We start from the raw sequence: 23,761 nt of genomic DNA, 5'->3' as shown, positions 1-23,761 counted from the left end.
CATTAACGCATGCATGGTGAAATGCATTTATAACAGCTGAGAAGAGGAGGTTTGCATGATTACATTGATGTCAACATTGCGTTTAGAAAATGCATGGGTTAACTCCATATGTACACACCTTATCTCTTCCCTGTACAAGGGGACAACAATCAGTATAATGTAATTCCTCACACCTGGGCTAGATTTTTCCATTGTTGCAGTTCCGATGTCCACATACCATTGTAGGAATATATTGGGGTCAGCATGGGCACTGTGATGTGTCATATCTGTGCAGAACCATATACGACATCTTTCATGAGAGCCAAAGTAAAACTTTTGCTGGCAGTTCTTTTGTGGGATTGGACCAGATAAGCCTTTTCCCCCGCACACATGAGCTTTGTGTTACTTTGACTTCAAAGATTCTTTCCAATATTTTGGATAGGTTCTAACCGCTGCCATGTTAACACAAACTAATTTTTGGGCAATGTTGCAATCCAACCATCTAATAATTGCAATTCACCTTTTTCGGTTGACTCGGATCCCTACACTTGTCGGTTTTCTTGCTTCCTACTTATCTTCTAATTGTTCATTCGTCACCATAGCATTTTACTTAGCATATATACTCGAGTATAAGCCTAGTTTTTCAACACAAAAAAATGTGCTGAAAACTCAAACTAGGCTTATACTTGAGTAAAAAAAATATAGGTTTTACCAGGTTTATGTGGTAAAATTAGGGGTCTCGGCTTATACTTGGGTCGGCTTATACTTGATTATATACAGTATATGGTAATCAAGCTAAAACTGTGGCAAAATTGCTGCAAAACTACCCAAGGGAAATTCAGCTTGGGTAGTTTCTTCCTGAGAATTTATGCCTGGAAACATCAGTGTATATTCATAATGCAGGACGCCACATTAACCAAGTGTAAAGAGAAATTGAGGGGGATTTAAGGATATTACTAAAATCTTGATGAGAGAAGACAGATGAACCTCACAATCCTAATTAGAATTTATTACTGATCATTATCTGGGGTCTGCGTTTCAACATGTTTTTGTCTGTCTAACTCCATCTGTCTCCTGTAGATCCTCTGTACAGCGGAGCTGCCATCTTCTATTGTCTGTCCTAATAAAAACACGCACATGCTGGAGTGCGCTTCCACAACTACTACTGGCTCGTAACACCGCCCGACCCAAATTATATGAAATGAAGTGTATTACAGCTCAGCCATAAAGGAAAAATACTCAGCAAGGAGGCAACATCTAGCTAGACACATAACCACATGCTGAAGATGGTTTACAGCTGCACAAACCATATTAGAGAATTATATTATTGGTATTGGGGAATTACTCTACCAGTTGTATAAAAGTGTCTTGAAAGTAAGGATATGTATGGAGACATACAGAGGGAGGACCGCATTTCTGGCAGGTTCCCCGACTATTTCCGATTTGCGCCGCATTTAACAGGGCTTTTTGGCGCAATCGCACCAACTTTCATGCGACACAAATCAGGGGGTGGGCCGTCGGACAACCCGACTGATTCGGACTAAGCGCAGGATTTAAAATTCAAATTGTGTCGCAAGACATGCACTCACATACACCGGGAAGAAGAAAGTGAACTCCGGCGGACCTGAGCGGAGAAGCGACACATGCAGGATACCGCCGGGCTGTAGGTTTGTGTATTGTATGGGGAATTGCTCTGGTAGATGCCTTGTAGCAGTGCAGGAAGCAGGGACACACGCAGAGTTAAAGTCCAAAAAATCAAGTGTTTTATTCACACTTCCTTGTCAAAACGCAAATTCAGCCTTGGCTTTGGCACATACAAATTACAAAATAAACCCTGCCCGGCTGGGCACTGCCTAATACAATAACAGCACCTAACTATACATGTACCAGGATGCCTGGCACACGCTCTTGGCCAGCAGAATATCTGGAGGCACTCAGTTACCTTTGCTGTGTGAACACGGTCCAGCCTTCAGCTCTCCAGGTACTGCCTCACCTATTGCTTCTGGCTTGCAGACTAAATCAGGCTCTAACGAGGTCTGTGACCTGCACCTGTGGGCTATACAGAAACCCAGGGCCGAAGCCCGGGTGGAGAAGGAGTCCCACTACCAGCCTACCGCTACTCCATAATAAGCAGGCCCAGTACGGACATTACAAAGCTGTCTATGCTAGCTAGGCCAACATAGACAATACAGACTTCTCCTGCTTACCACATGTCTGCATTAACCCTTTGGTTACTGCAGACAAATCCAGGTCTTTTACCACATACTTTTTATCTGCCTGTAGGACAGATAGCGGTTCTCCCACACGACAGTCACTTTCTCACAATACGTAGTCTAAGGTGTATATAGGCTGTTTGCCCCAGGCCTTCTGCATCTTACATACTTATCTAGTTGTTGGCCCTTGTTCTGGCCCTGTTATAAAATTAGCATAACACAAGGGTGATTCACCACATTCAATAACACTTTACACATCCTTCTCCACATCCACATGTGGTGTTACCAGTGGCAAAGCGTCAATGAGACTACAATGATTGGCTTCTCTGGCGCCTAGGAGCATTATAGAGTGTGACATAATGGGGGAGATTTACTTACCCGTCCGACCGAGTGCATACCCGAATTAGTTGGATCGTCGGACGGCACACCACCCGATTTCTGTCGCATGAAAGCCAGCGCAGCTGCGCCACAATCCGATTGGGTGCAACACAATCCCAGCGCAAACCCCTGTTAAGTACCTGTCATCGCTGCACAAATCCCGAAAACCCTTAGTAAATAAGCCCCAATATGTTATGAAATTATATTTTATTTTTTACATTTTTTTTCTGCTGTCTTGTCTATATTTTATGACATCCAAACCTCAGCCTCTGGGCTATGTGGAGAACATTTGCTGTTGGATCAGATAACATCATTATTTTCCAGCTCTTTTTCCAGCTCTGTGATCTATAACACTGGTGGATCCATTAGGTTAAGTACTAAGGCTTCTAAGTGTTTTTTGTACTGTGATATTATAGTTATTGTTCTGTATTTTTGGCATGGTGGCATGGGTGTGTTAACTGCTTCCATACCATTCGCTGCAGGTCCATATATACGTCATGGTTGTAGGATGGTAATTGGAAAAGTAAATAAAGTGACTCTTTATCTTACGGCCTAGTAATATTATGATAATCAATCTTTATTTATATTGCGTTGTCATATTTCGAGCTGTTTACAGATCATATACAAACAGAATTACACTACTTGTTTACCCCCTAGACACCACAGTCAGCAGGGGTTCATGGCATCTTTGTGGTTACACAGGGGGAGAAAGCCCATTCCATCACCTCATTGGCCCTCCATAAAGGAAATCTACCACCAGGATGAAGTATTGTAAACCAAGCACACTGACATACTGCTGCGTGCCCCCTTTGGCAGGATCTGCTCTTCTTTTTGCTTCATATGTCCTAGTTTTTACAAAAAAATTATGTAGATGAGTCTGAGGGGCTCCAGGCTTCATAGAAGTTAATGGAACCTGGAGCCCCTCAGGCTGATTTGCATAATTTGCTTGCTTTATAATCCTTTATCCTGGTGGTAGATGTCCTTTAGATGTCCTCTAATTGTGTCCGTAAATCGCTATTGCCTTAGAGGGCCTGACCCAGATATTTGTCTACTAGATGGTCTTATCCATTGCCTGTCAGTTTTATCATTGAGAGGCAATAATTGTTTGTCATACCTACGGTATGACATTATATAAGAGGTCACTAGATCTAATTGTGATGTCTTGCACCTAAATTATTTTTTGTTTTGTGATTTTGCAAAAGTGTTAAAAGTTCTGAAATTGTGGTTTTGGTTCATCCTGTCTTCCATAAAAACATAAAATGCATTAATTGAAGTGTGGCCTTTGTTCAGCCAGTGTACTGTATGTCAAAAACAAAAGGAAATGGATTTAATAAACTGCTCTATTCTTTAAAAAATAAGTTAAACACTCTTTAAAGACCAGGCTATTTTTTTTTTTTTTTGCGCTTCCATTTTTATTTTCCTGTGTATAGAGCTGTTGTTTTCTGTGTAACAAATTCTAGAGTTTTCATTCATTTTATTCCATGTTGGTACTGAAGGTGGAAAAAAATTCCAAATGCCATGAAATTCTAAAAAAATTCATATTTACGCCATTTTCTTGTGCACATTTTACTGGTTTCACTGTGCACCACAAGTGACACCTCTCGTCACTTACGGATTACAATATAGGCAGTTTGGGTGGTAGCCCGGGGTCCAAGCCCTCTAAGGAGCCCATGGCCACCCAAACCACCAACCAAATTTGATCTGAGGGGGACCCTAACCCATGAAATCCACATACATCTGTTCCTGTTCTCATTACACATGTACTCAAAAACCATTTTAGTACTTTTGAAGGTCCTCAAACCACAGATTGAAAGCAGGTAGAAGGGACACATTCTCGATTCCCCAAGAATCTTGATTCTAGTATCATATGTAGGAAGTGACCTCCAGATTTGTAGGGGCTATAATATTCGTATAGCTCAGGGCCCATGAAAGTATAAATCCGCCCCTGCCTCTCATGTATTTTTTGGTTTGGTTTTTATTATTACCGTGTATACTCAAGTATAACCCGACCGAGTATAAGCCGAGACCCCTAATTTTAACTTGAAAACCTATTGACTCGACTCAAGGGTGGGAAATGCATTGGTGACAGCCTCCCCAGTATATAGCCTGCCAGCCCCCTGTAGTATACAGCCAGCCCCCAATAGTGTATAGTCTGTCACCCCCCAGTAGTGTATAGCCTGAAAGCCCCCTGTAGTATATAGTCTACCAGCCCACTGTAGTATATAACTTGCCAGCCCCTGTATTATATAGCTTGCCAGCCCCTGTAGTATATAGCCTTCCAGCCCCCTGTAGTATATAGCCTGCCATCCCTTTAGAGTATATAGCCTGGCAGGCTCCTGTAGTATATAGCCTGCCAGCCCCCTGTAGTAGACAGTTGTGCGCCGCCAGATGTCGCGGACCTGCAGCCGGCATGAAGAAAGAAGAGGCGTTGCATGCGCAGCTGTCGCGGACCTGCCGCGAACATGAGGAAGGAAGGAGCTGCGTGGGCCGTCAGAATGGTGAGTACTCAGTTTATTTATTTTTTATATACCCGAGTATAAGCCGAGTGCTGACAAACGCGGCTTATACTCGATTATTTACGGTAATTAAAAAAAATTAAAACATTTTGAATAAATAATATTTTCTTCATTTTGCCCTATTCTGACACTTATAACTTTTTCATACTTCAGTGTACGGTACCGTGTAGGGTGTTTTTTTTTTTGTGGGATGAGCTGATGTTTTCATTGCTACCATTTGGGAACTACAGTATTGTAGTATATGGATACGCTAAGTATGACAGGTCGCTGAATGACAGGTCCTGGAGTCTTATAAAGACTCCAAGCTGGCATGAGAATAGGTCGCTCCTTCATGACATCACAGGAAGCGACGATCCCCGCCAACACCGAGAGTATTTAGATGTATGCCAGCAACGACTGCAGATGTTAGCAACAGGTGTTTGCTGCATTATTAGTAACGCAGGCATCAATTGCAGATGCAAATCCTTTAAAACGCTAGCGGGCATGACATCATCGGGGAGCAGTGATCCTAGGGAAAATGGCAGCACTCATGCCAGCACTGAGCGCAGGTAATAACGGCGCGGGTGATCCCAAACGCCGAACCCAATCTTCTGACTCAAGTCCAGATACATTGCGGTTCAGGTCAGGTCATTACTACTCTTAAAGGGGTTGGTCACTTTAACTCATGTTTTTTGTAATGTGTAAGTGTGTAGGGGGCAGGATATTAGACAATTTGTCTATAAACATCTATCTACAGTTCTGCTCTGCTTTCTTGATATGTAACGTGAAGCCTCCTGTCTTTTACCTCATCAGCCAGACATTCCTGACCATAAAATGGCCGCACATGGAGGGTCATGTGATCTCCAACGGGCAATTGCTCATGGACAGATAGAGATCACATTGCCATTTTATGGTCAGAAATGTCTGCTTGATGAGGTAAAATGATGAGGTAAAAGACAAGAGGCTTCACTTCACATATCAAGAAAGCGGAGCAGAACTAGTAATAGATGTAAATTGGTAAATTACCTAATATCCTGCCCCCCCACAGATTACAAAAAACATGAGGTAAAGTGGCCAACCCCTTTAAGTCTAAAAAAACTGGGGGAAGAAGCCTGCCCAATGATAACCGCTTTCCCCCAGGACTGTGTAATAACAGTGCCTTCGATCTGTTACAGAGCCATGATGGGGGACATAGTCAGCATTGTGAAAAGATGCCCAAAATGTAGTCTCTTGTCATCTTCATAATAAGAATTTCTGCTTCTTTTTAATATATTTTGTGGCCAAGTTCTGGAATAAAATATTCATGTATAAATCAGTTTTATGGACAGTTTGCCTCCTGGTTCACGGCACAAACATTTCTGCAGAAACTCTAAATTTCCTAAATTCTACACTAAAAATAATGAATTTGAGAAGAGCAAAGTGAGCGGAGGGTCCCCGCTGTGTATTAATAATGGATCGCTCCGTTATACTATTATGTAAGGCAGATATCAGTTTTAATGTATTCTCCATTGGAGGCTCTGGGAACAATTCCCTGCATTGTATCGCCACATTTGTTTGTTTGCTTTGTGTGTAGTACATGATTCACCGAGCTGTCGTTTCGATATTAATTTCTCGACTGTCCTCCGAATTAATAAATGTGAGCGGAACATAATATAATGAAGTCACATCTAACTGGGTCGTGCTTGGTTTATGAATCACTAGAATCCAGACTGTAATCCAGCATCTCACCCATTCATTCTCTATGGGGGTTTAATCCCCTACTGACAGCGAAGGAGCTGGAATATGAGATACATTGGCGGCTGTCACATGACGAGGAGATGGCGATCATACATTGACATGACAGGAGGGCTGGAATATAAATACATTTATGGAACACACGGAGATCGGAATGAAATGTCTCCGATTAAAAGGTGGAGATGAAAAATGTGTACATTTATAAATAGCATCTTTACATCTGTCACAACAGAACACAAAATAGATTCTATGAAGGAAATCTACCATCAAACCCATGCATGATAAACCAGGGACATCCAGGCTCTGACTGTGATAATCTTCCTATATTTGTTATCTATGGCCTCATTTAGAATTAAGCTAATGAGCCAGAAGGGCTCTGGGGGTGTTACCAGAGTCCTTCCCTGCTATGGCTACACAGGCTGTTGCACTGTGCATGCAATCTCATTGCAGCAGGGAGGTTAAGCACACATTGGCAGGGGGATGTGCTCCTGCACAGTGTAACAGCCTGTGAAGCTACATCACAGAGGATGGAGTGCCTCTGGTAGTGCCCCCTAAAGCACCTCTACCTCATTAAGATAATTTTATTGATTCATTTTATTGATTAAATAGATTTTAAAAGGAAGGAGGCAATGGATATCAAATATAAGAAGATTACCACAGTTAGGTTGCCTGCATCTATGAGTAAGTGCCCCTGGTTTTTCAGACTTGACTTTGGTAGCAGCCCCGGAGATCTGTATTATCATATACCTTTGTGTATGTTGTGGACTGCAAAAAACTATTCCCTATGTAATTACATATAGAAGCATTCAGGAGCACGAAGAACCATTTTTTTTTTAGTTACCTGAGACAAAAGCCGAACTTCCCATCACAATACTGTGCAGTGTTAAGCTGCAGCAGGCTTTTGGTTGAAAACGACAGCAGTCACTCAGAGCAAAGAGGAGGGGCTGTTCTAAGTTTAGCTACAATTCTGGAATGTAATTTCACTTTTTACAGTCCACAACTTCCCAAAGGTCTGATAATACAGCTCTCCTGGGCTGCTAGTTTACACTGCTGAATCAAGTCCAGCTACAATTGTGGAAAATAAAGGACTTTTTCACAGTCCTGCTGGTACTAACAACACACATATCTATTTAATTACAGAGATCTCCAGGACTGATACCTTACTCTGTCTGCAGCTTTATACGCAGGGGCGTAACTGGAGGGGGTGCAGAGGTTGTGCTCGCACCAGGGCTCAAGAGGTTTAGGGGGCCCTTATGGTGTCACTTTCCCATATGAGAGGACTATTACTATAAACCATACATTATAGCCGGGGGCCTGGCACAGACTTTGCACTGGGGCCCATCAGCTTCTAGTTACGCCGCTGTTTATACGGTCACAACTGCTGGTAGACTCGCTTTAAAGGGGAAATCCTTACACTTTCTCAAGTCTTCTCCAGACTGTACATGTACTCAACACTCCCTTTAAGAGATACTAAGCACTGACTAAAATAGATGAAAAAAGACTATACTTATTTATACTGTTACTTTACGTACTTCTTGGCTAGTGGTGCTATTGGTATATTAGTTCTAAAACATCAAAAAATGCAACAAGCTACGTTTTAATTTGGAGTCATAAGGGGGTTGTAATTTCTTCCAGCTAAAACCGTTTTTCGTATGGATCCTTTTCTACTTCCTGCTAATGAAACTCTGGGGATTTGATAGCCGCGCCATGTTCTGTATAAGAAAATCCCTAAGTAACATCATTGTAAGTCTTCATTGAATATAATAATGAAGGGTCTACAGGTAGGCGGATTTATTTTCGCCTGGCTTTTTTCCTGTAATTTTGCTCATATAATGGTCCTGTGGATCCATTATCTCCTTCTCCGTTCTTCTTTTATTTCTTAGGGGTGAGGAGGGCAGGCATCCTCCTGGAGGATTGTGCTGGAGGCAATTACCGTCAATGGGTTTCGGCGCGCTCGCTGTGTTCTCCGGCCCTTCACCTCTTTTTTTTTCCATCATGGCTTCGTCTACAGGTGTTTTACCTACAATTACTTAATGAACATCACAGATGATTAGCGCCACGTCAACGTGTGAGCGCTACAGAGGCCAATTATAGAAAACCTCATCCTACCGCTGTCTGAACAGGACAGCACGAAAGGAAAAGAAACTGGATGACGCTAGTAATGGTTCGTACTATGTCAATATTCTGCTGGGTCTACCGGGTAAAATAGAATAATGACTGTCAACCAGTGGCGGGCGGAATAAAAATAATGTCACCGTTTTCTTTTTTTTTTTTTTATTAAGTTAATGTTGCCATTTGCACAAACCGAAAATGATGTTGACGCTGCACGATAATGACATATGACAGACAGAAAGGGAATAAAATGGCAGCTGAAATTTTACGCTGATAAATGTAAGGCTGTGCACCCAGACCGGGGTTAGATCCTTCGTGAAAGGTGAAGGGGAAAGATTTGTGGTAAACAGAGCTGAACTTTTTAGAGGGAGATTTCTAAGTTAGAACCTAATCTGGTCAACTGTGTAATCTATGATAAATGTATTCACCTATACCAGAGATGTACAACCTACAACCCATTGGCCACATGTGGCCGTGACTGCGTCAAGTTGTGGCCTGCACGCTACTGTCTCAAGTTGTGGCCTGCACGCTACTGTCTCAAGTTGTGGCCTGCACGCTACTGTCTCAAGTTGTGGCCTGCACGCTATGGTCTCAAGTTGTGGCCTGCACGCTACTGTCTCAAGTTTTGGCCTGCACACTACTGTCTCAAGTTGTGGCTTGCACGCTACTGTCTCAAGTTGTGGCCTGCATGCTACTGTCTCAAGTTGTGGCCTGCATGTTACTGTCTGAAATTGTGGCCTGCACGCTACTGTCTCAAGTTTTGGCCTGCACGCTACTGTCTCAAGTTGTGGCCTGCAAAACCACCTGTGTCTCAAGTTGTGGCCTTCACGCTTCTGTCTCAAGTTTTGGCCTGCACGCTACTGTCTCAAGTTGTGGCCTCCAAAACTTGTGGCCTGCAAAACCACCTGTGTCTGAAATTGTGGCCTGCACGCTACTGTCTCAAGTTTTGGCCTGCACGCTACTGTCTCAAGTTGTGGCCTGCAAAATCACCTGTGTCTCAAGTTGTGGCCTTCACGCTTCTGTCTCAAGTTTTGGCCTGCACGCTACTGTCTCAAGTTGTGGCCTCCAAAACTTGTGGCCTGCAAAACCACCTGTGTCTGAAGTTGTGGCCTGCACGCTACTGTCTCAAGTTGTGGCCTGCACGCTTCTGTCTCAAGTTGTGGCCTGCACGCTACTGTCTCAAGTTGTGGTCTGCACGCTACTGTCTCAAGTTGTGGTCTGCACGCTACTGTCTCAAGTTGTGGCCTGCACACTACTGTCTCAAGTTTTGGCCTGCACGCTACTGTCTCAAGTTGTGGCCTGCACACTACTGTCTCAAGTTGTGGCCTGCACACTACTGTCTCAAGTTGTGGCCTGCATGCTACTGTCTCAAGCTGTGGCCTGCACTCTCCTGTCTCAAGTTGTGGCCTGCACACTACTGTCTCAAGTTGTGGCCTGCATGCTACTGTCTGAAATTGTGGCCTGCACTCTCCTGTCTCAAGTTGTGGCCTGCATGCTACTGTCTCAAGTTGTGGCCTGCATCTGAAAAACTGAACGTGTGGACACACCCCGAGGGTGCAGTTTAGGTTTAAGGTGAATGACATTTGTGGAACAGGTTTCCCCTTCAAAATTTAATTCACCAGTTCAGTTCGTGTCATTCATCTGTTAAATTAACAAAAACCACCTAAAACCACCTCAAAACTGAATGTGACTGCAGCGTGTGACTGCACCCAAATGGTTGGTAGTGTCTACCGTGTGACAAATTCACCATTGCATCCTGGGTTAGATTTTTAATACACAATCACAACGCAGCTGTCACCTGCTTTTTTCCAAGCTATTCCTACTCCACTACACTTTACTCCTGATAATAACTATTCCATTGCTCTCTTTTTTTATAACTTCTGGAGTCCAGTTACTTTTAAAAACAAATTTTTCCTCCTGGGATAAATATGTAAATGTGGGCTGTGATGACATCCTTGGTTCCGGCTAAGGCCGGCGGCACACGTGGTGTTTTGAACCTGTTTGAACCATGTGTTAAAAAACCCATGGAAAACGCATGCGTTTTTGACCCGTTTAAATTAAGATAATTGGTAAAACCAGTCAAAAACTGATGCGTTTTCAAAACTGCTTACAACTGGCCCAAAAAACGGGAGCCGCCACGTGTGCCACCGGCCTAAGTCGTCCCTCTCGTGATAGACCAACAACGGTCTCCCACCATGGAAATCTTGGTGGCAGACATGATGAAAAGGCCAGTGTCATAGGGGTTGAAGTGTGCAAGCACTGGAATTCAAGTTAAAGAAGAGGCTTTCATGAGAAGAAGGCAGTGTCCGGAGTTCCTTCTTGTAAAAAAAAGTTGGGCATCAGATTGGGGAGGCGTTTATATATGATGCAAACAATGCAAAACACGTTGGGCTTCTTACCGATCACGTGAGTTTTAGTTGAAACGTATCCAAAGCGAATTGTATTTCATCCAGAATGTGTGGACGTAGCATCATCCCCACCGATCGCTTCCTTGTGCCCATTTGTAAAGCGGAGAACTTGATCAAATCACTTGCCTACATCCTTCGTGGTCTTCATTCATGATTTCGAATGTGTTGTGTGCTCTGTAAAGGCACGCAGGATATTTTTAGCAAGTCCACTAGAGTTGTGTGAGTCATAGAGCGATAGAATATTTATATAAGAATGAAACTAGTTCCACTTCTTATGACTCATCCCATTCAACTGCAACTGATCACTTTTGGGATACTGCCCATTGCTACGAGGATTTTAGGCTGTAAAACAGAAAATTAAAAGGGAAATTTTCTGGCGGTATAAGTATATGTTTTTTTTGACTAAGGGCACACAATTTGTTGAAGTGGCCAGAAACGCGTCAGCCCGTATGGATGGCAATACCTACCAGTTCGTTTTTAACATGTACTTAATAAATCAAGTATTTTTAAAGGAAACCTACCACTTGTAGTGGCAGGTTTCCGATGGCAATACCGGGCACCAGCTCAGGGTGAGCTGGTGCTGGAGCTTATTTTAGTTAGTGTTTTAAACCGCGATATCGCGGTTTAAAATACTTTTTAAACTTTATAGCCGGCGCAGGCAGGTACGCGCTCGGCGCTTACCGTGCACGTGGCTACATAGGAAGTGAATGAGAGCCGCGTGCACGGTAAGCGCCGAGCGCGTACCTGCCTGCGCCGGCTATAACGTTTAAAAAGTGTTTTAAACCGCGATATCGCGGTTTAAAACACTAACTAAAATAAGCTCCGGCACCAGCTCACCCTGAGCTGGTGCCCGGTATTTCCATCGGAAACCTGCCACTACAAGTGGTAGGTTTCCTTTAATTGTGGTGCTGGGATCCTTCTTCTTTTTCAAGCATAAGAAGACTATAAATTACTTCTTTTAAAGGGGTGGTCTGTATCCTATGGGCTAAATATTAACATTTTGCCTATATCAACATTTCTTAGACCCCTTCCTCTTGATTATTATTCCAGCCTCCCACACATGAGCAGACTACTGTTATTTTTAAAGGGGTTAAATAGCCCCCCCCTCCCCCAAAAAAAGTACATTACTTCACCAATCTCATCCATTGGCAGACGCCATGATGACATAATCACTGAAGGTTTATTGTTATGGCTGCTCAGTATATAAATGTGAAGGTCAAGTCACAGGTAATTCAGGTTACGTCTCCAGCTTTTACATAACACATTGTTGGTAAATGTTGTCTAATAAACACATTGCTTTGTAGTAAAAGACTCAATTAATGTTCAGGTAATAGTGTAGGAGGTCGAAATAGAAGAGATCGAGTAAAAGTGTCTCACGCATTAAAGTGATTAATTAATCATGACGTCCATAACTAAGTGCTTTACATTGAGAAGCGTCTAATCCGCTGCCTCCGCTCATTACCCAGCACAGCTGTACGGAGCACCTGGACATTTGCTGGCATTAAACATCTCCAAGGTTGTTTGAGTTGTGTTACCTATATTGTATTACTGTACAGGTTCTATTCATTTTGGGGCACAATGAACCCCCATTCTGGTGTCCAAGTGATGGGACAGCCACTGATTTCAGTTTCATAAAGTATGAGCAGTGTTCCTACAACACACTGTGACTCCTTCTACAGTCCTCGGGTTACGTACAGGATAGGTATGTAGGATTGTTCTTAAGTTGAATTTGTATGTAAGTCGGAACTGTGTATGTTATAATTGTAACCCCGGCCAAATTTTTTTTGTTCTCCGTGACAATTGTATTTTAAAAATGTTGGGTTGTCATCAGAACCAGGATTAACAATAAAGCTTAGTTATAGACACATTTGGTAACTGTTACAGCTGATCATTGTAGCCTGGGGCTAAAGTACAGTGAATAACCAATAACCAGAGTTGCGTCTGTAACTAGGGGTCGTCTGTAAGTCAGGTACTCTTAAGTAGGGGCTTGTCTGTATACAACGGTGGGGGGATTCAGCAAAATTACCACTTCCTTCAGTTACCACCCGTTTTTCGTTTTTGTGTTTTAATTTTTCACATTTCGGATTCGAAAAAAACATATCTTTTATATTTTTCTATTTACATAGCCCAACAATGGCTTGTTATCTGGGGGCACATTGTACTACTCGATGGCACTATGAAGTGTACTGGAATTGACAACAACAACACAGTTGTGCCATTTTCTTACATGACATCACAGATATGTCTGTAAAGAAAAATATCCTTAACTCGCCCATAACTTTTGTACGTTTTTGTGGGATGAGCTGGTGTTTTTTATTGATACTATTTTGGTGGTTTGATCACTTTTTGTTCAAATTGGTGAAGCATCATTTGGATATTTGTACCTTTGTTCTGTTACGGAGTTCACCATATGGTATGATTATCTTTGGAACAGTTTTTTGGGAGGCATGGAATTTGTTTATTTATGTATTTGTTCCAGGGAAATGATTGGGGCTTGATTTTTTTTTTGCTGATTCCTAAAAAAAAATATATTTTTGATACTTTTTAAAATTTGTTCCTTATTATATCCTTATATTTTCATTCGGTGCAAGCACTTTACACACTGACAAAATGGGTGGTGCAGATCCCAATGCCCAGTATATATAAAGATATGAAACAAAAGAAAACATACACTTGGCTGGCTAAGAATAAGCCTTGGAGGCGAAACCCTGGGTCGGGCGTTTTGGCTAGCGCGTGTGTGCATACAGGATTTTAAATGCAGATTTTAAAATATTAAAATGAGAGTTCTATGTATTAAATCATTTTATGTGAATTATGGTTGGGCTACGCTATGTGCATCTATTCTTTTCAGTAGAAGGAATATGAATTACATGTCAAATAGGGTGGAAAAGAAGGAAAACGCACAGTGGAGTGGTGTGGGTTGTGACTTATTCACGGCTTGCGGCTTATATACGTCCACTATAGGCCGGCAATGGCCATATGAAGTGGTACGGTGCCACACACATGCGGCATCGTGCCACCCTGTACACGGGGAAAAGAGAGGAAATGTCTTACCTTTCCCGTGTTACAGCGCCGTACACTTTGTATCTCTATGGAGAGGGGAGGGGTCAACCCTCCTCCTCTCCATGGTGCCGGCTACGGCCTGGTGGACATACGTTCGTGTGAATGCAATATATATTGTATCTTGACACAAGAAAAATATAATATAATATTGATTTCTTGATGATCGAATTTTTAACAGTGGGCGTGTAGCAGCCTAATATATGGCCTTTTTGTTTCATATCTTGTTCCTTACTACTTTTTCAAAACTACCGTTTTTGCAGTATATTGCCTCACACAGGCTGCGATATGAAATGCTGTATGACACCCTCAGAGCCTGGGTTGCAACAGGATGTACTTAAAATTAACTATTGAGCTTAATCTTATTCACATACACTCATAGGGGAGATTTATCAGAAGTGCCTGAGGTAAAACTGTTCTAGTTGCCCATGGAAACCAATCAGAGCTCAGCTTTCATGTTATAAACTGCTGTGGGAAAATGAAATCTGAGATCTGATTGGTTGCCATGGGCAACAAGAACAGTTCTGCTTTCAGGTGCTCCTGATAAATCTCCCCCATAGCCCAAACTGATTTCCATTACTTCTCTCCACAGCACATTAGATCTCACTTAATGTAGATGCTGTAAGTTGCGCTCTACCTGATTCTAAGTTGTTGAAATCCCATTAACTGTTTCATTCTATAAAACATCTGGGCATTTTGACAAATGATAGTAATTATACAGATCCTTGAAAACCGTCCCTGCAGTAAAGTTGTGCCTTAAGCATTTATACAATTCGAAACTGAGAATTTGTTTTTTTAAACTTAAATTGGCAATTCAGTCCTCTGCTTACCTTAATGGAGGTCTTGTGCCTATAACCAAAGCTAATCCCTTATTTTGTTGTTTTTTTTATGTAATATTGAATGTAACCAGCCTTAAAGCGGGAATATAGATCATCAAGGTCTTTACGTAGATGGAAGCAGTTGACTCTTCTCTTCGCAGTGATCGGAAGCCATAATCCATATATCGTGTATACTCGAGTATAAGCCGAGTTTTTCAGCACAAAAAATGTGCGGAAAAACAATAAATTGGCTTATACCCAAGTCAAGCAGCTGAGGTCATGGTGTGTGCGATTGGTCCACGCGGGAAGCCGAAGATGGAGCTGGAGCTGAAGACAGAAGAGGACCTGCGAGGGGAATAGGAAAGGTAAGTACAGTGGGGGTTTTTCTTAGGCTGAGCAGGGTCTGCTGGCTATATAGTAAGGGAGCAGGCACTGGCAATATACGAGGGGGCAGACACTAGCTATATACTGGGGGACAGGCACTGGCTATATACTAAGGGAGCAGGTACTGCCCATATACAAGGGGGAAGGCACTGCAATATACAAGGGGGCTGCTGGCTATATACTGGGCAGGCACTGGCTATATACAGGGGGGAAGGTACTGGCTATATACAAGGGGGTTGCTGGCTATATACAAGGGGGCAGGCACTGGCTATATACAAGGGGGCAGGCACTGGCTATATACTAGGGGCAGGCACTGGTTATATACAAGGGAGCAGGGGCTGCTGGCTATATACAAGGGGGCAGGCACTGGCTATATACAAGGGGACTGCTGGCTATATACAGGCGGTCCCCTACTTACAGACAACCCATAGTTACAGACAGACCCCTCTGACCTCTGGTGAAGCTCTCTGGTTGTTACTATAGTCCCAGATTGCAATGATCAGCTGTAAGGTGTCTGTAATGAAGCTTTATGGATAATCCTTGGTCCCATTACAGCAAAAAATGTTTAAACTCCAATGGTCACTGGGGCCAAACTTCTTTGTCTACAATTATAAAATATACAGTTTCGACTTACATACAAATTCAACTTAAGAACAAACCTCCGGACCCTATCTTGTACGTAACCCGGGGACTGCTTGTGCTAGGGGGCAGGTGTTAAAATGAAGCCTCGGCTTATACTCAGGCCGGCTTATACTCGAGTATATATGGTAACTCAATAAAAGTATGTTAAATTGTAGTATCTGTTTACCAGAAAAGGACATGTCTTGGTGCATCCAGTTTTGCGTGAAACCAGCCTCACACTGTTCATCCTCCGTGGATGTTAGGGCATAAAATATTTTAACTGTATTTTATATACATTCTATCTTCGATACGTCCCATGTGCTCCAGACACTGACCTTTGCCACCATCATATTATTCCCCATGATATAAAATTATTAATAAGATATTCGGCTGTAACACCACAGACCTGCCAGCGAAGCAAAAATGAGCCCTCCATATATACAGCCATGGGCTGTTCTCTGGTTAATCACCTCCAAATGACCAATTGGCTTTTATGTCCCAGTGAATAAGAGTAAATCCGCTGCCCGGGGAGCTACTTAGCGGCTGTAAAGGATATCTGGAGGCAGTATCCATTTATGTAAATGACAGTCATGTTTTCAATGAAGAGCCCAGCATCTGCTATGTCCTTAATTGCCAGCGTTAAAAAAAATTCACAGCTCAGCACTGAAATATAAATAGGTCCCTTTAAAGAGATTGAGCGATGCAAGGTATTCCTTAAGGCATCTTCTGTTTATTTGGAAATTATTTGGTGTAAATTGGAAAAAATAAAAAATTGTCAAAAGGAAAAGTTCATCTGAGAAAAAAACGCATGTTGCCGGGTTCTCAGCCGTGACATGTTATATAACGTCTTGTCTTATCTTAAGGATGATTAAGAGTTCAGGAGCTGGAAATGATTAACAGTTTGAGCAAATCTTTCGCAGATGTGCTGTATATTTTGCCCACTTGAGAGTGTGATATGTTCAACTCCCATCACACGCGCAGCAACTGCTGGCTGCAACGTCTGGCCCCAGCGCTGAACATCCGGAACTGAACTGACATGTGGACTTCAGTTGTGGTTGCTCAGAGTTTGCCTATGGGCAAAATATACAGGAATTTAGATCAACAAATTACAATTAAAGTGTAACCGTCATTTCAAAAAACTTTTGATATGTTGTAGGGCAGGTAATTTTAAGCACTTTTGCAATTGGATTAGTTACCCGAATCGTGCTGCTTCCTCTTGTATTCTGCAGACTTCCCCTAGATGTCAGCAATCTCACATATGTCTGTTGCTAAGCTCATCCCGTCTTCAGAAAGAAGCTGAGACTATGGGGGAAGAGACACGCCCTCATCTCTCTCCCTCCAATCAGCTGATTACCTCATAGCTCAGTGCTGCAGAACTCATGTGTCACTGCCCCAGCAGTCAGTCATGTGTAGGGAGAAGCCCTCACTAATGTAGTGACCAAGCACCTACACTTATCTCTCCTCAGATTCCCCTACACTTGTGTATAAACCAATAATCCACACAGACAGAAACTGCAGCCCCCCCCTCCCTTCCCTAGATAGATAGATAGATAGATATGAGATGGATGATAGATAGATAGATAGATAGATATATATGAGATAGATAGATAGATAGATAGATATATGGATATGAGATAGATAGATATATGGATAGGAGATAGATAGATAGATAGATAGATAGATAGATAGATAGATAGATAGATATGAGATAGATAGATGACAGGAGGAAGTCCCGCCCCTCCTTCTTGCTGATTGATTTTTGAGAGCGGGAAACCCTGGTTGCTATGGGCCAAAAAAGATACTAAATGAGGAACCAGAGGCAAAATACTTCACAGGGACACAGGAATAATTCACAGGGACACATGGAGCAGAATTATGTATTTAGTTTTTTTTTTTGCTCAGAATGACGGTTACACTTTAAGCATTATTCAATCTGTTTAGAAACTCCAAATCTGTAAAACACTGCCTAAGAATGGGACACTATGTACAATCTGCTCAGCTCCTCCTGCTCTATAACATGCTGCCCGTAGATAGGACACTATGTACAATCTGCTCAGCTCCTTCTGCTCTATAACATGCTGCCTGCAGATAGGACACTATATACAATCTGCTCAGCTCCTTCTGCTCTATAACATGCTGACTGCAGATAGGACACTATGTTTAATCTGCTCAGCTATTCCTACTCTATAACATTCTGCCTGCAGATGGGACACTATGTACAATCTGCTCATCTTCTCTTGCTCTATAACATGCTGCCTGCAGATAGGACACTATGTACAATATGCTCAGTGCCTACGGCTTTGTAACATGATGCCTGATGATAGGACACTAAATTCAATCTGCTAATCTCCTCTATATAACATATTGCTAGCAGATAGGACACCTTGTACAATCTGTTTAGCTCTTGCTGCTCTATAACATGCTACCCACAAATAGGACACTAAATGTGCTCAGCTCCTTCTGCTCTCTAACATGCTGCATGCAGATAGAACACTACCTATAATCTGCTCATCTCCTCCTGCTCTATAATATGATGCCTTCATACAGGGCACTGGGGCAGATGTATCATAGTTTTGTCTGAGGTGAATTTTAGAGACTTTTGGCGGCTAATTTTTGCACCTTATGTATGATCCTGTCTTTTTACCTGTGATACATGTTCAGTTTTTCCTATCCTGGCAGGCAGCAAATTTTGGCTTCTTTTTGAGACTTTTTGTTGCAAATGTCTCAAATCCACATGGACGTAAACCACATAAGGGGGTTATATACAGGAGAGGATACAAGCCACGTGAGGGGGTTGTATACAGGAGAGGATACAAGCCACGTAAGGGGTTATATGCAGGAGTGGACACAAGCCATGTGAGGGGTTATTTACAGGAGTGGAAACGAGCCATGTGAGGGGGTTATATACAGGAGAGGATACAAGCCATGTGAGGGGTTATATACAGGAGAGGACACAAGCCATGTGAGGGGTTATATACAGGAGAGGACACAAGCCACATGAGGGGGTTATATACAGGAGAGGACACAAGCCATGTGAGGGGTTATATACAGGAGTGGACACAAGCCATGTGATGAGGGGGTTATATACAGGAGAGGACACAAGCCATGTGAGGGGTTATATACAGGAGAGGACACAAACCATGTGAGGGTTATATACAGGAGAGGATACAAGCCACGTGAGGGGGTTATATACAGGAGAGAACACAAGCCATCTGAGGGGGTTATATACAGGAGAGGATACAAGCCATGTGAGGGGGTTATATACTGGAGAGGACACAAGCCATGTGAGGGGGTTATATACAGGAGAGGATACAAGCCATGTGAGGGGTTATATACAGGAGAGGACTCAAGCCACGTTAGGGGGTAATATACAGGAGAGGACACAAGCCATCTGAGGGGGTTATATACAGGAGAGGATACAAGCCATCTGAGGGGGTTATATACTGGAGAGGACACAAGCCATGTAAGGGGTTATATACAGGAGAGGGTACAAGCCATGTGAGGGGTTATATACAGGAGAGGATACAAGCCATGTGAGGGGTATATACAGGAGGGGATACAAGCCATGTGAGGGGTATATACAGGAGAGGATACAAGCCATGTGAGGGGTTATATACAGGAGAGGATACAAGCCATGTGAGGGGTTATATACAAGAGAGGATACAAGCCACGTAAGGGGTTATATGCAGGAGTGGACCCAAGCCATGTGAGGGGTTATTTACAGGAGTGGAAACGAGCCATGTGAGGGGGTTATATACAGGAGAGGATACAAGCCATGTGAGGGGTTATATACAGGAGAGGACACAAGCCATGTGAGGGGTTATATACAGGAGAGGACACAAGCCATGTGAGGGGTTATATACAGGAGAGGACACAAGCCACATGAGGGGGTTATATACAGGAGAGGACACAAGCCATGTGAGGGGTTATATACAGGAGTGGACACAAGCCATGTGATGAGGGGGTTATATACAGGAGAGGACACAAGCCATGTGAGGAGTTATATACAGGAGAGGACACAAACCATGTGAGGGGTTATATACAGGAGAGGATACAAGCCACGTGAGGGGGTTATATACAGGAGAGAACACAAGCCATCTGAGGGGGTTATATACAGGAGAGGATACAAGCCATGTGAGGGGGTTATATACTGGAGAGGACACAAGCCATGTGAGGGGGTTATATACAGGAGAGGATACAAGCCATGTGAGGGGTTATATACAGGAGAGGACTCAAGCCACGTGAGGGGGTAATATACAGGAGAGGACACAAGCCATCTGAGGGGGTTATATACAGGAGAGGATACAAGCCATGTGAGGGGGTTATATACTGGAGAGGACACAAGCCATTTAAGGGGTTATATACAGGAGAGGGTACAAGCCATGTGAGGGGTTATATACAGGAGAGGATACAAGCCATGTGAGGGGTATATACAGGAGAGGATACAAGCCATGTGAGGGGTTATATACAGGAGAGGATACAAGCCATGTGAGGGGTTATATACAGGAGAGGATACAAGCCATGTGAGGGGGTTATATACAGGAGAGGATACAAGCCATGTGAGGGGGTTATATACAGGAGAGGATACAAGCCATGTGAGGGGTTATATACAAGAGAGGATACAAGCCACGTAAGGGGTTATATGCAGGAGTGGACCCAAGCCATGTGAGGGGTTATTTACAGGAGTGGAAACGAGCCATGTGAGGGGGTTATATACAGGAGAGGATACAAGCCATGTGAGGGGTTATATACAGGAGAGGACACAAGCCATGTGAGGGGTTATATACAGGAGAGGACACAAGCCATGTGAGGGGTTATATACAGGAGAGGACACAAGCCACATGAGGGGGTTATATACAGGAGAGGACACAAGCCATGTGAGGGGTTATATACAGGAGTGGACACAAGCCATGTGATGAGGGGGTTATATACAGGAGAGGACACAAGCCATGTGAGGGGTTATATACAGGAGAGGACACAAACCATGTGAGGGGTTATATACAGGAGAGGATACAAGCCACGTGAGGGGGTTATATACAGGAGAGGACACAAGCCATGTGAAGGGTTATATACAGGAGAGGACACAAGCCATGTGAGGGGTTATATACAGGAGAGGATACAAGCCATGTGAGGGGGTTATATACAGGAGAGGACACAAGCCATGTGAGGGGTTATATACAGGAGGGGATACAAGCCATATGAGGGGGTTATATACTGGAGAGGACACAAGCCATCTGAGGGGGTTATATACAGGAGAGAATACAAGCCGTGTGAGGGGGTTATATACAGGAGTGGGCATAAGCCACGTAAGGGGTTATATACAGGAGTGGACGCCACTGTTAATTTAGGATTTAACATGTTTAATTTTTAATGCATTTTGAAACTAATTACAACAGCTGAGGAGAGTTATTTTTCCTAATTTCATTACTTTTAACATTTGAATTTACAAAAAAAACTGCGTTTTGTAAACACAAATGTTAACAGTAATGAAATAAGGCAAATAACCTCCTCAGCTGTTGTAATTAGTTTCAAAATGGATTAAAAACGCTAGTAAACTGCTACATGTGACCTCACCCATAGAAGTAACCAATTAAAAAAAAATAATTAAGAATTTTGACAAGAGGTTACTGTGCAAAATGTTAAACATTTAAAGCATGTGGAATAATTCCAATTTACATGTTAAAATCGGGTCCATGAAATAAAAACTTCCTTTGCACCTGCCCTGGACCAGGTGCAGATTTGCGCCTAAAAAGTTGCAAACATAAGCAAAAAAAGTGATACATAAGTGAAAAGTCGCACAGAACATCTGGGATACAATGATACATAAGACACATTGCACAAAGTGCAGACCAAGGCGTACTTGAAAAACGACAGGTGAAAAGTCGCAAAAAAGTCGCAAATATGACAAAAGTCGCAAAAATGAGACAATTTAACTAGCAGAAATAATGATACATGTCCCCCACTGTGTACAATCTGCTCAGCTCCTCCTGCTCTATAACATCTTCTGTCTATAATCTTCTTCCTTCTCTGTAGCATGCTTCCTGCAGATGGGACACTATGTAGAATGTATTAGTTGTACTTTAAAACACCCGTAGACTTTCTGTCAGTAGATAATTCTGGTAGAGGACATACTGGTAAGTTTACAGATTAGTCACCTTGAGGTGGCGCCAGAGAGGCAGTTTTCTTTCCATTTAAGGAGAGCCGCTGTGTACTGTAGGGTATTTTTTAGGCTTACATCTTCACATTCCCTAGTTTCATGTTGCATTTTGTAATTGACTATAATGTGCTACTCCGAGCTGTACGTGAACCGAATGCTCCTCTGCATTTTGCTAAAAGTTTTATCCTCAGACAGATGATCATCTTACAAGACAAATGACCTTCTTGCTGCCAAACTCAAGGTCGTCACACGCTGCTTACATTAACTTTGCCTTCAATCAGTTTACCAATTAGTCATTTTGTTGCATGCCAAAGATTGTTACAGTGGATTGTCACTGCAGATAACAGATCTATGGAGTCAGAGGCGCGGAGGATTGTAAATCTTAATATTGCATCTTCGTAAGGACTTTACAACATATTTATTTGTAGATTGAGCAATATCATCACTTACCTAAAGGGAGTCAAGTAATTCAATTTAGCAGCAGAAAATCTTATAAAATAAAATTATCATTCTCCCACAATACAGAGAATACATTGTCAATACAGAGGAAGAGGTGCAGTCCCTGCCTACTTTCCCACACTGCACTTATCCGTAGGTGATAACTGGATGACAGTCTCTACTCTCTATATGTTCTCAGAACAGATGGCAAACGGACAGAGAGATACAGACATTACCATGTCAATACCAAAATGGCGGCAAATAACAGAATTGTGAAAGTAGTTTAAAATATAGCAAGGATCAGAATCAGTTGAAATGATGGACAGTCAAACCAATCAGTGGGCGAGGTGGCATCCAGGGAAATCCACATATACCTACTCTTCATTTGACTCAGGTGCTGGTTACACTGGTCTCTTGACACTTGTATTTTTACCTCTTCTATTGTGCTCCTCCCCCTTACTTCTCCATAGAGAGCCAGAAGGGTGTGCCGCAAAACGGGCAGGAACAGGACCTTCTCAAGTGATTGTGTTGCGGCTGCCCAGCTTGGTCACAGTGCAGTAGGACACAAAGTGCTTTGTGGCCAGGTGTAGTAGACATGTATGGGTACCATTATTTGGTGACAATTTTTATGCCATGATTATGACCCCCAATAGGATTGTGTGCATGGAGTCTTATTTAACTGTGATAATCCTATATTTGTTATCCATGGCCTACTTTCCTCTAAAATCTAATTATGCTAATGGACCTTAAAAGTTGTGGGAATTCAGCAGAGGAGTTGTTATGTATGGTAGTAACCGTAAAGGGGTTTTCCCACTGATCAGCAAGTTAGACCCTATCCCGTGTATAGGGCCTAACTTGCTGATCAGTGGGGGTCTTAGTGCTGAGATTCCCACAGATCGCGAAAACGAGGGGTCCGTCCGACCCCTCCCCGCTCCTCAGACTAATTGAGCAGACAGCCGCGCAT

The 23,761-nt window shown here is 42.8% G+C and overlaps 1 protein-coding gene across 1 annotated transcript in view; it reads left to right on the top strand.

The window, feature by feature from the left end:
* Nucleotides 1-23,761, top strand: part of PTPRN2 (protein tyrosine phosphatase receptor type N2) — a 644,507-nt gene that overhangs the window by 41,581 nt on the left and 579,165 nt on the right. The window lies entirely within an intron of this gene.

This window comes from Engystomops pustulosus, chromosome 5, assembly GCF_040894005.1.
Source record: "Engystomops pustulosus chromosome 5, aEngPut4.maternal, whole genome shotgun sequence".
Classification (NCBI taxonomy): domain Eukaryota; kingdom Metazoa; phylum Chordata; class Amphibia; order Anura; family Leptodactylidae; genus Engystomops; species Engystomops pustulosus.
This window is presented reverse-complemented; position numbering and strand designations above follow the sequence as displayed.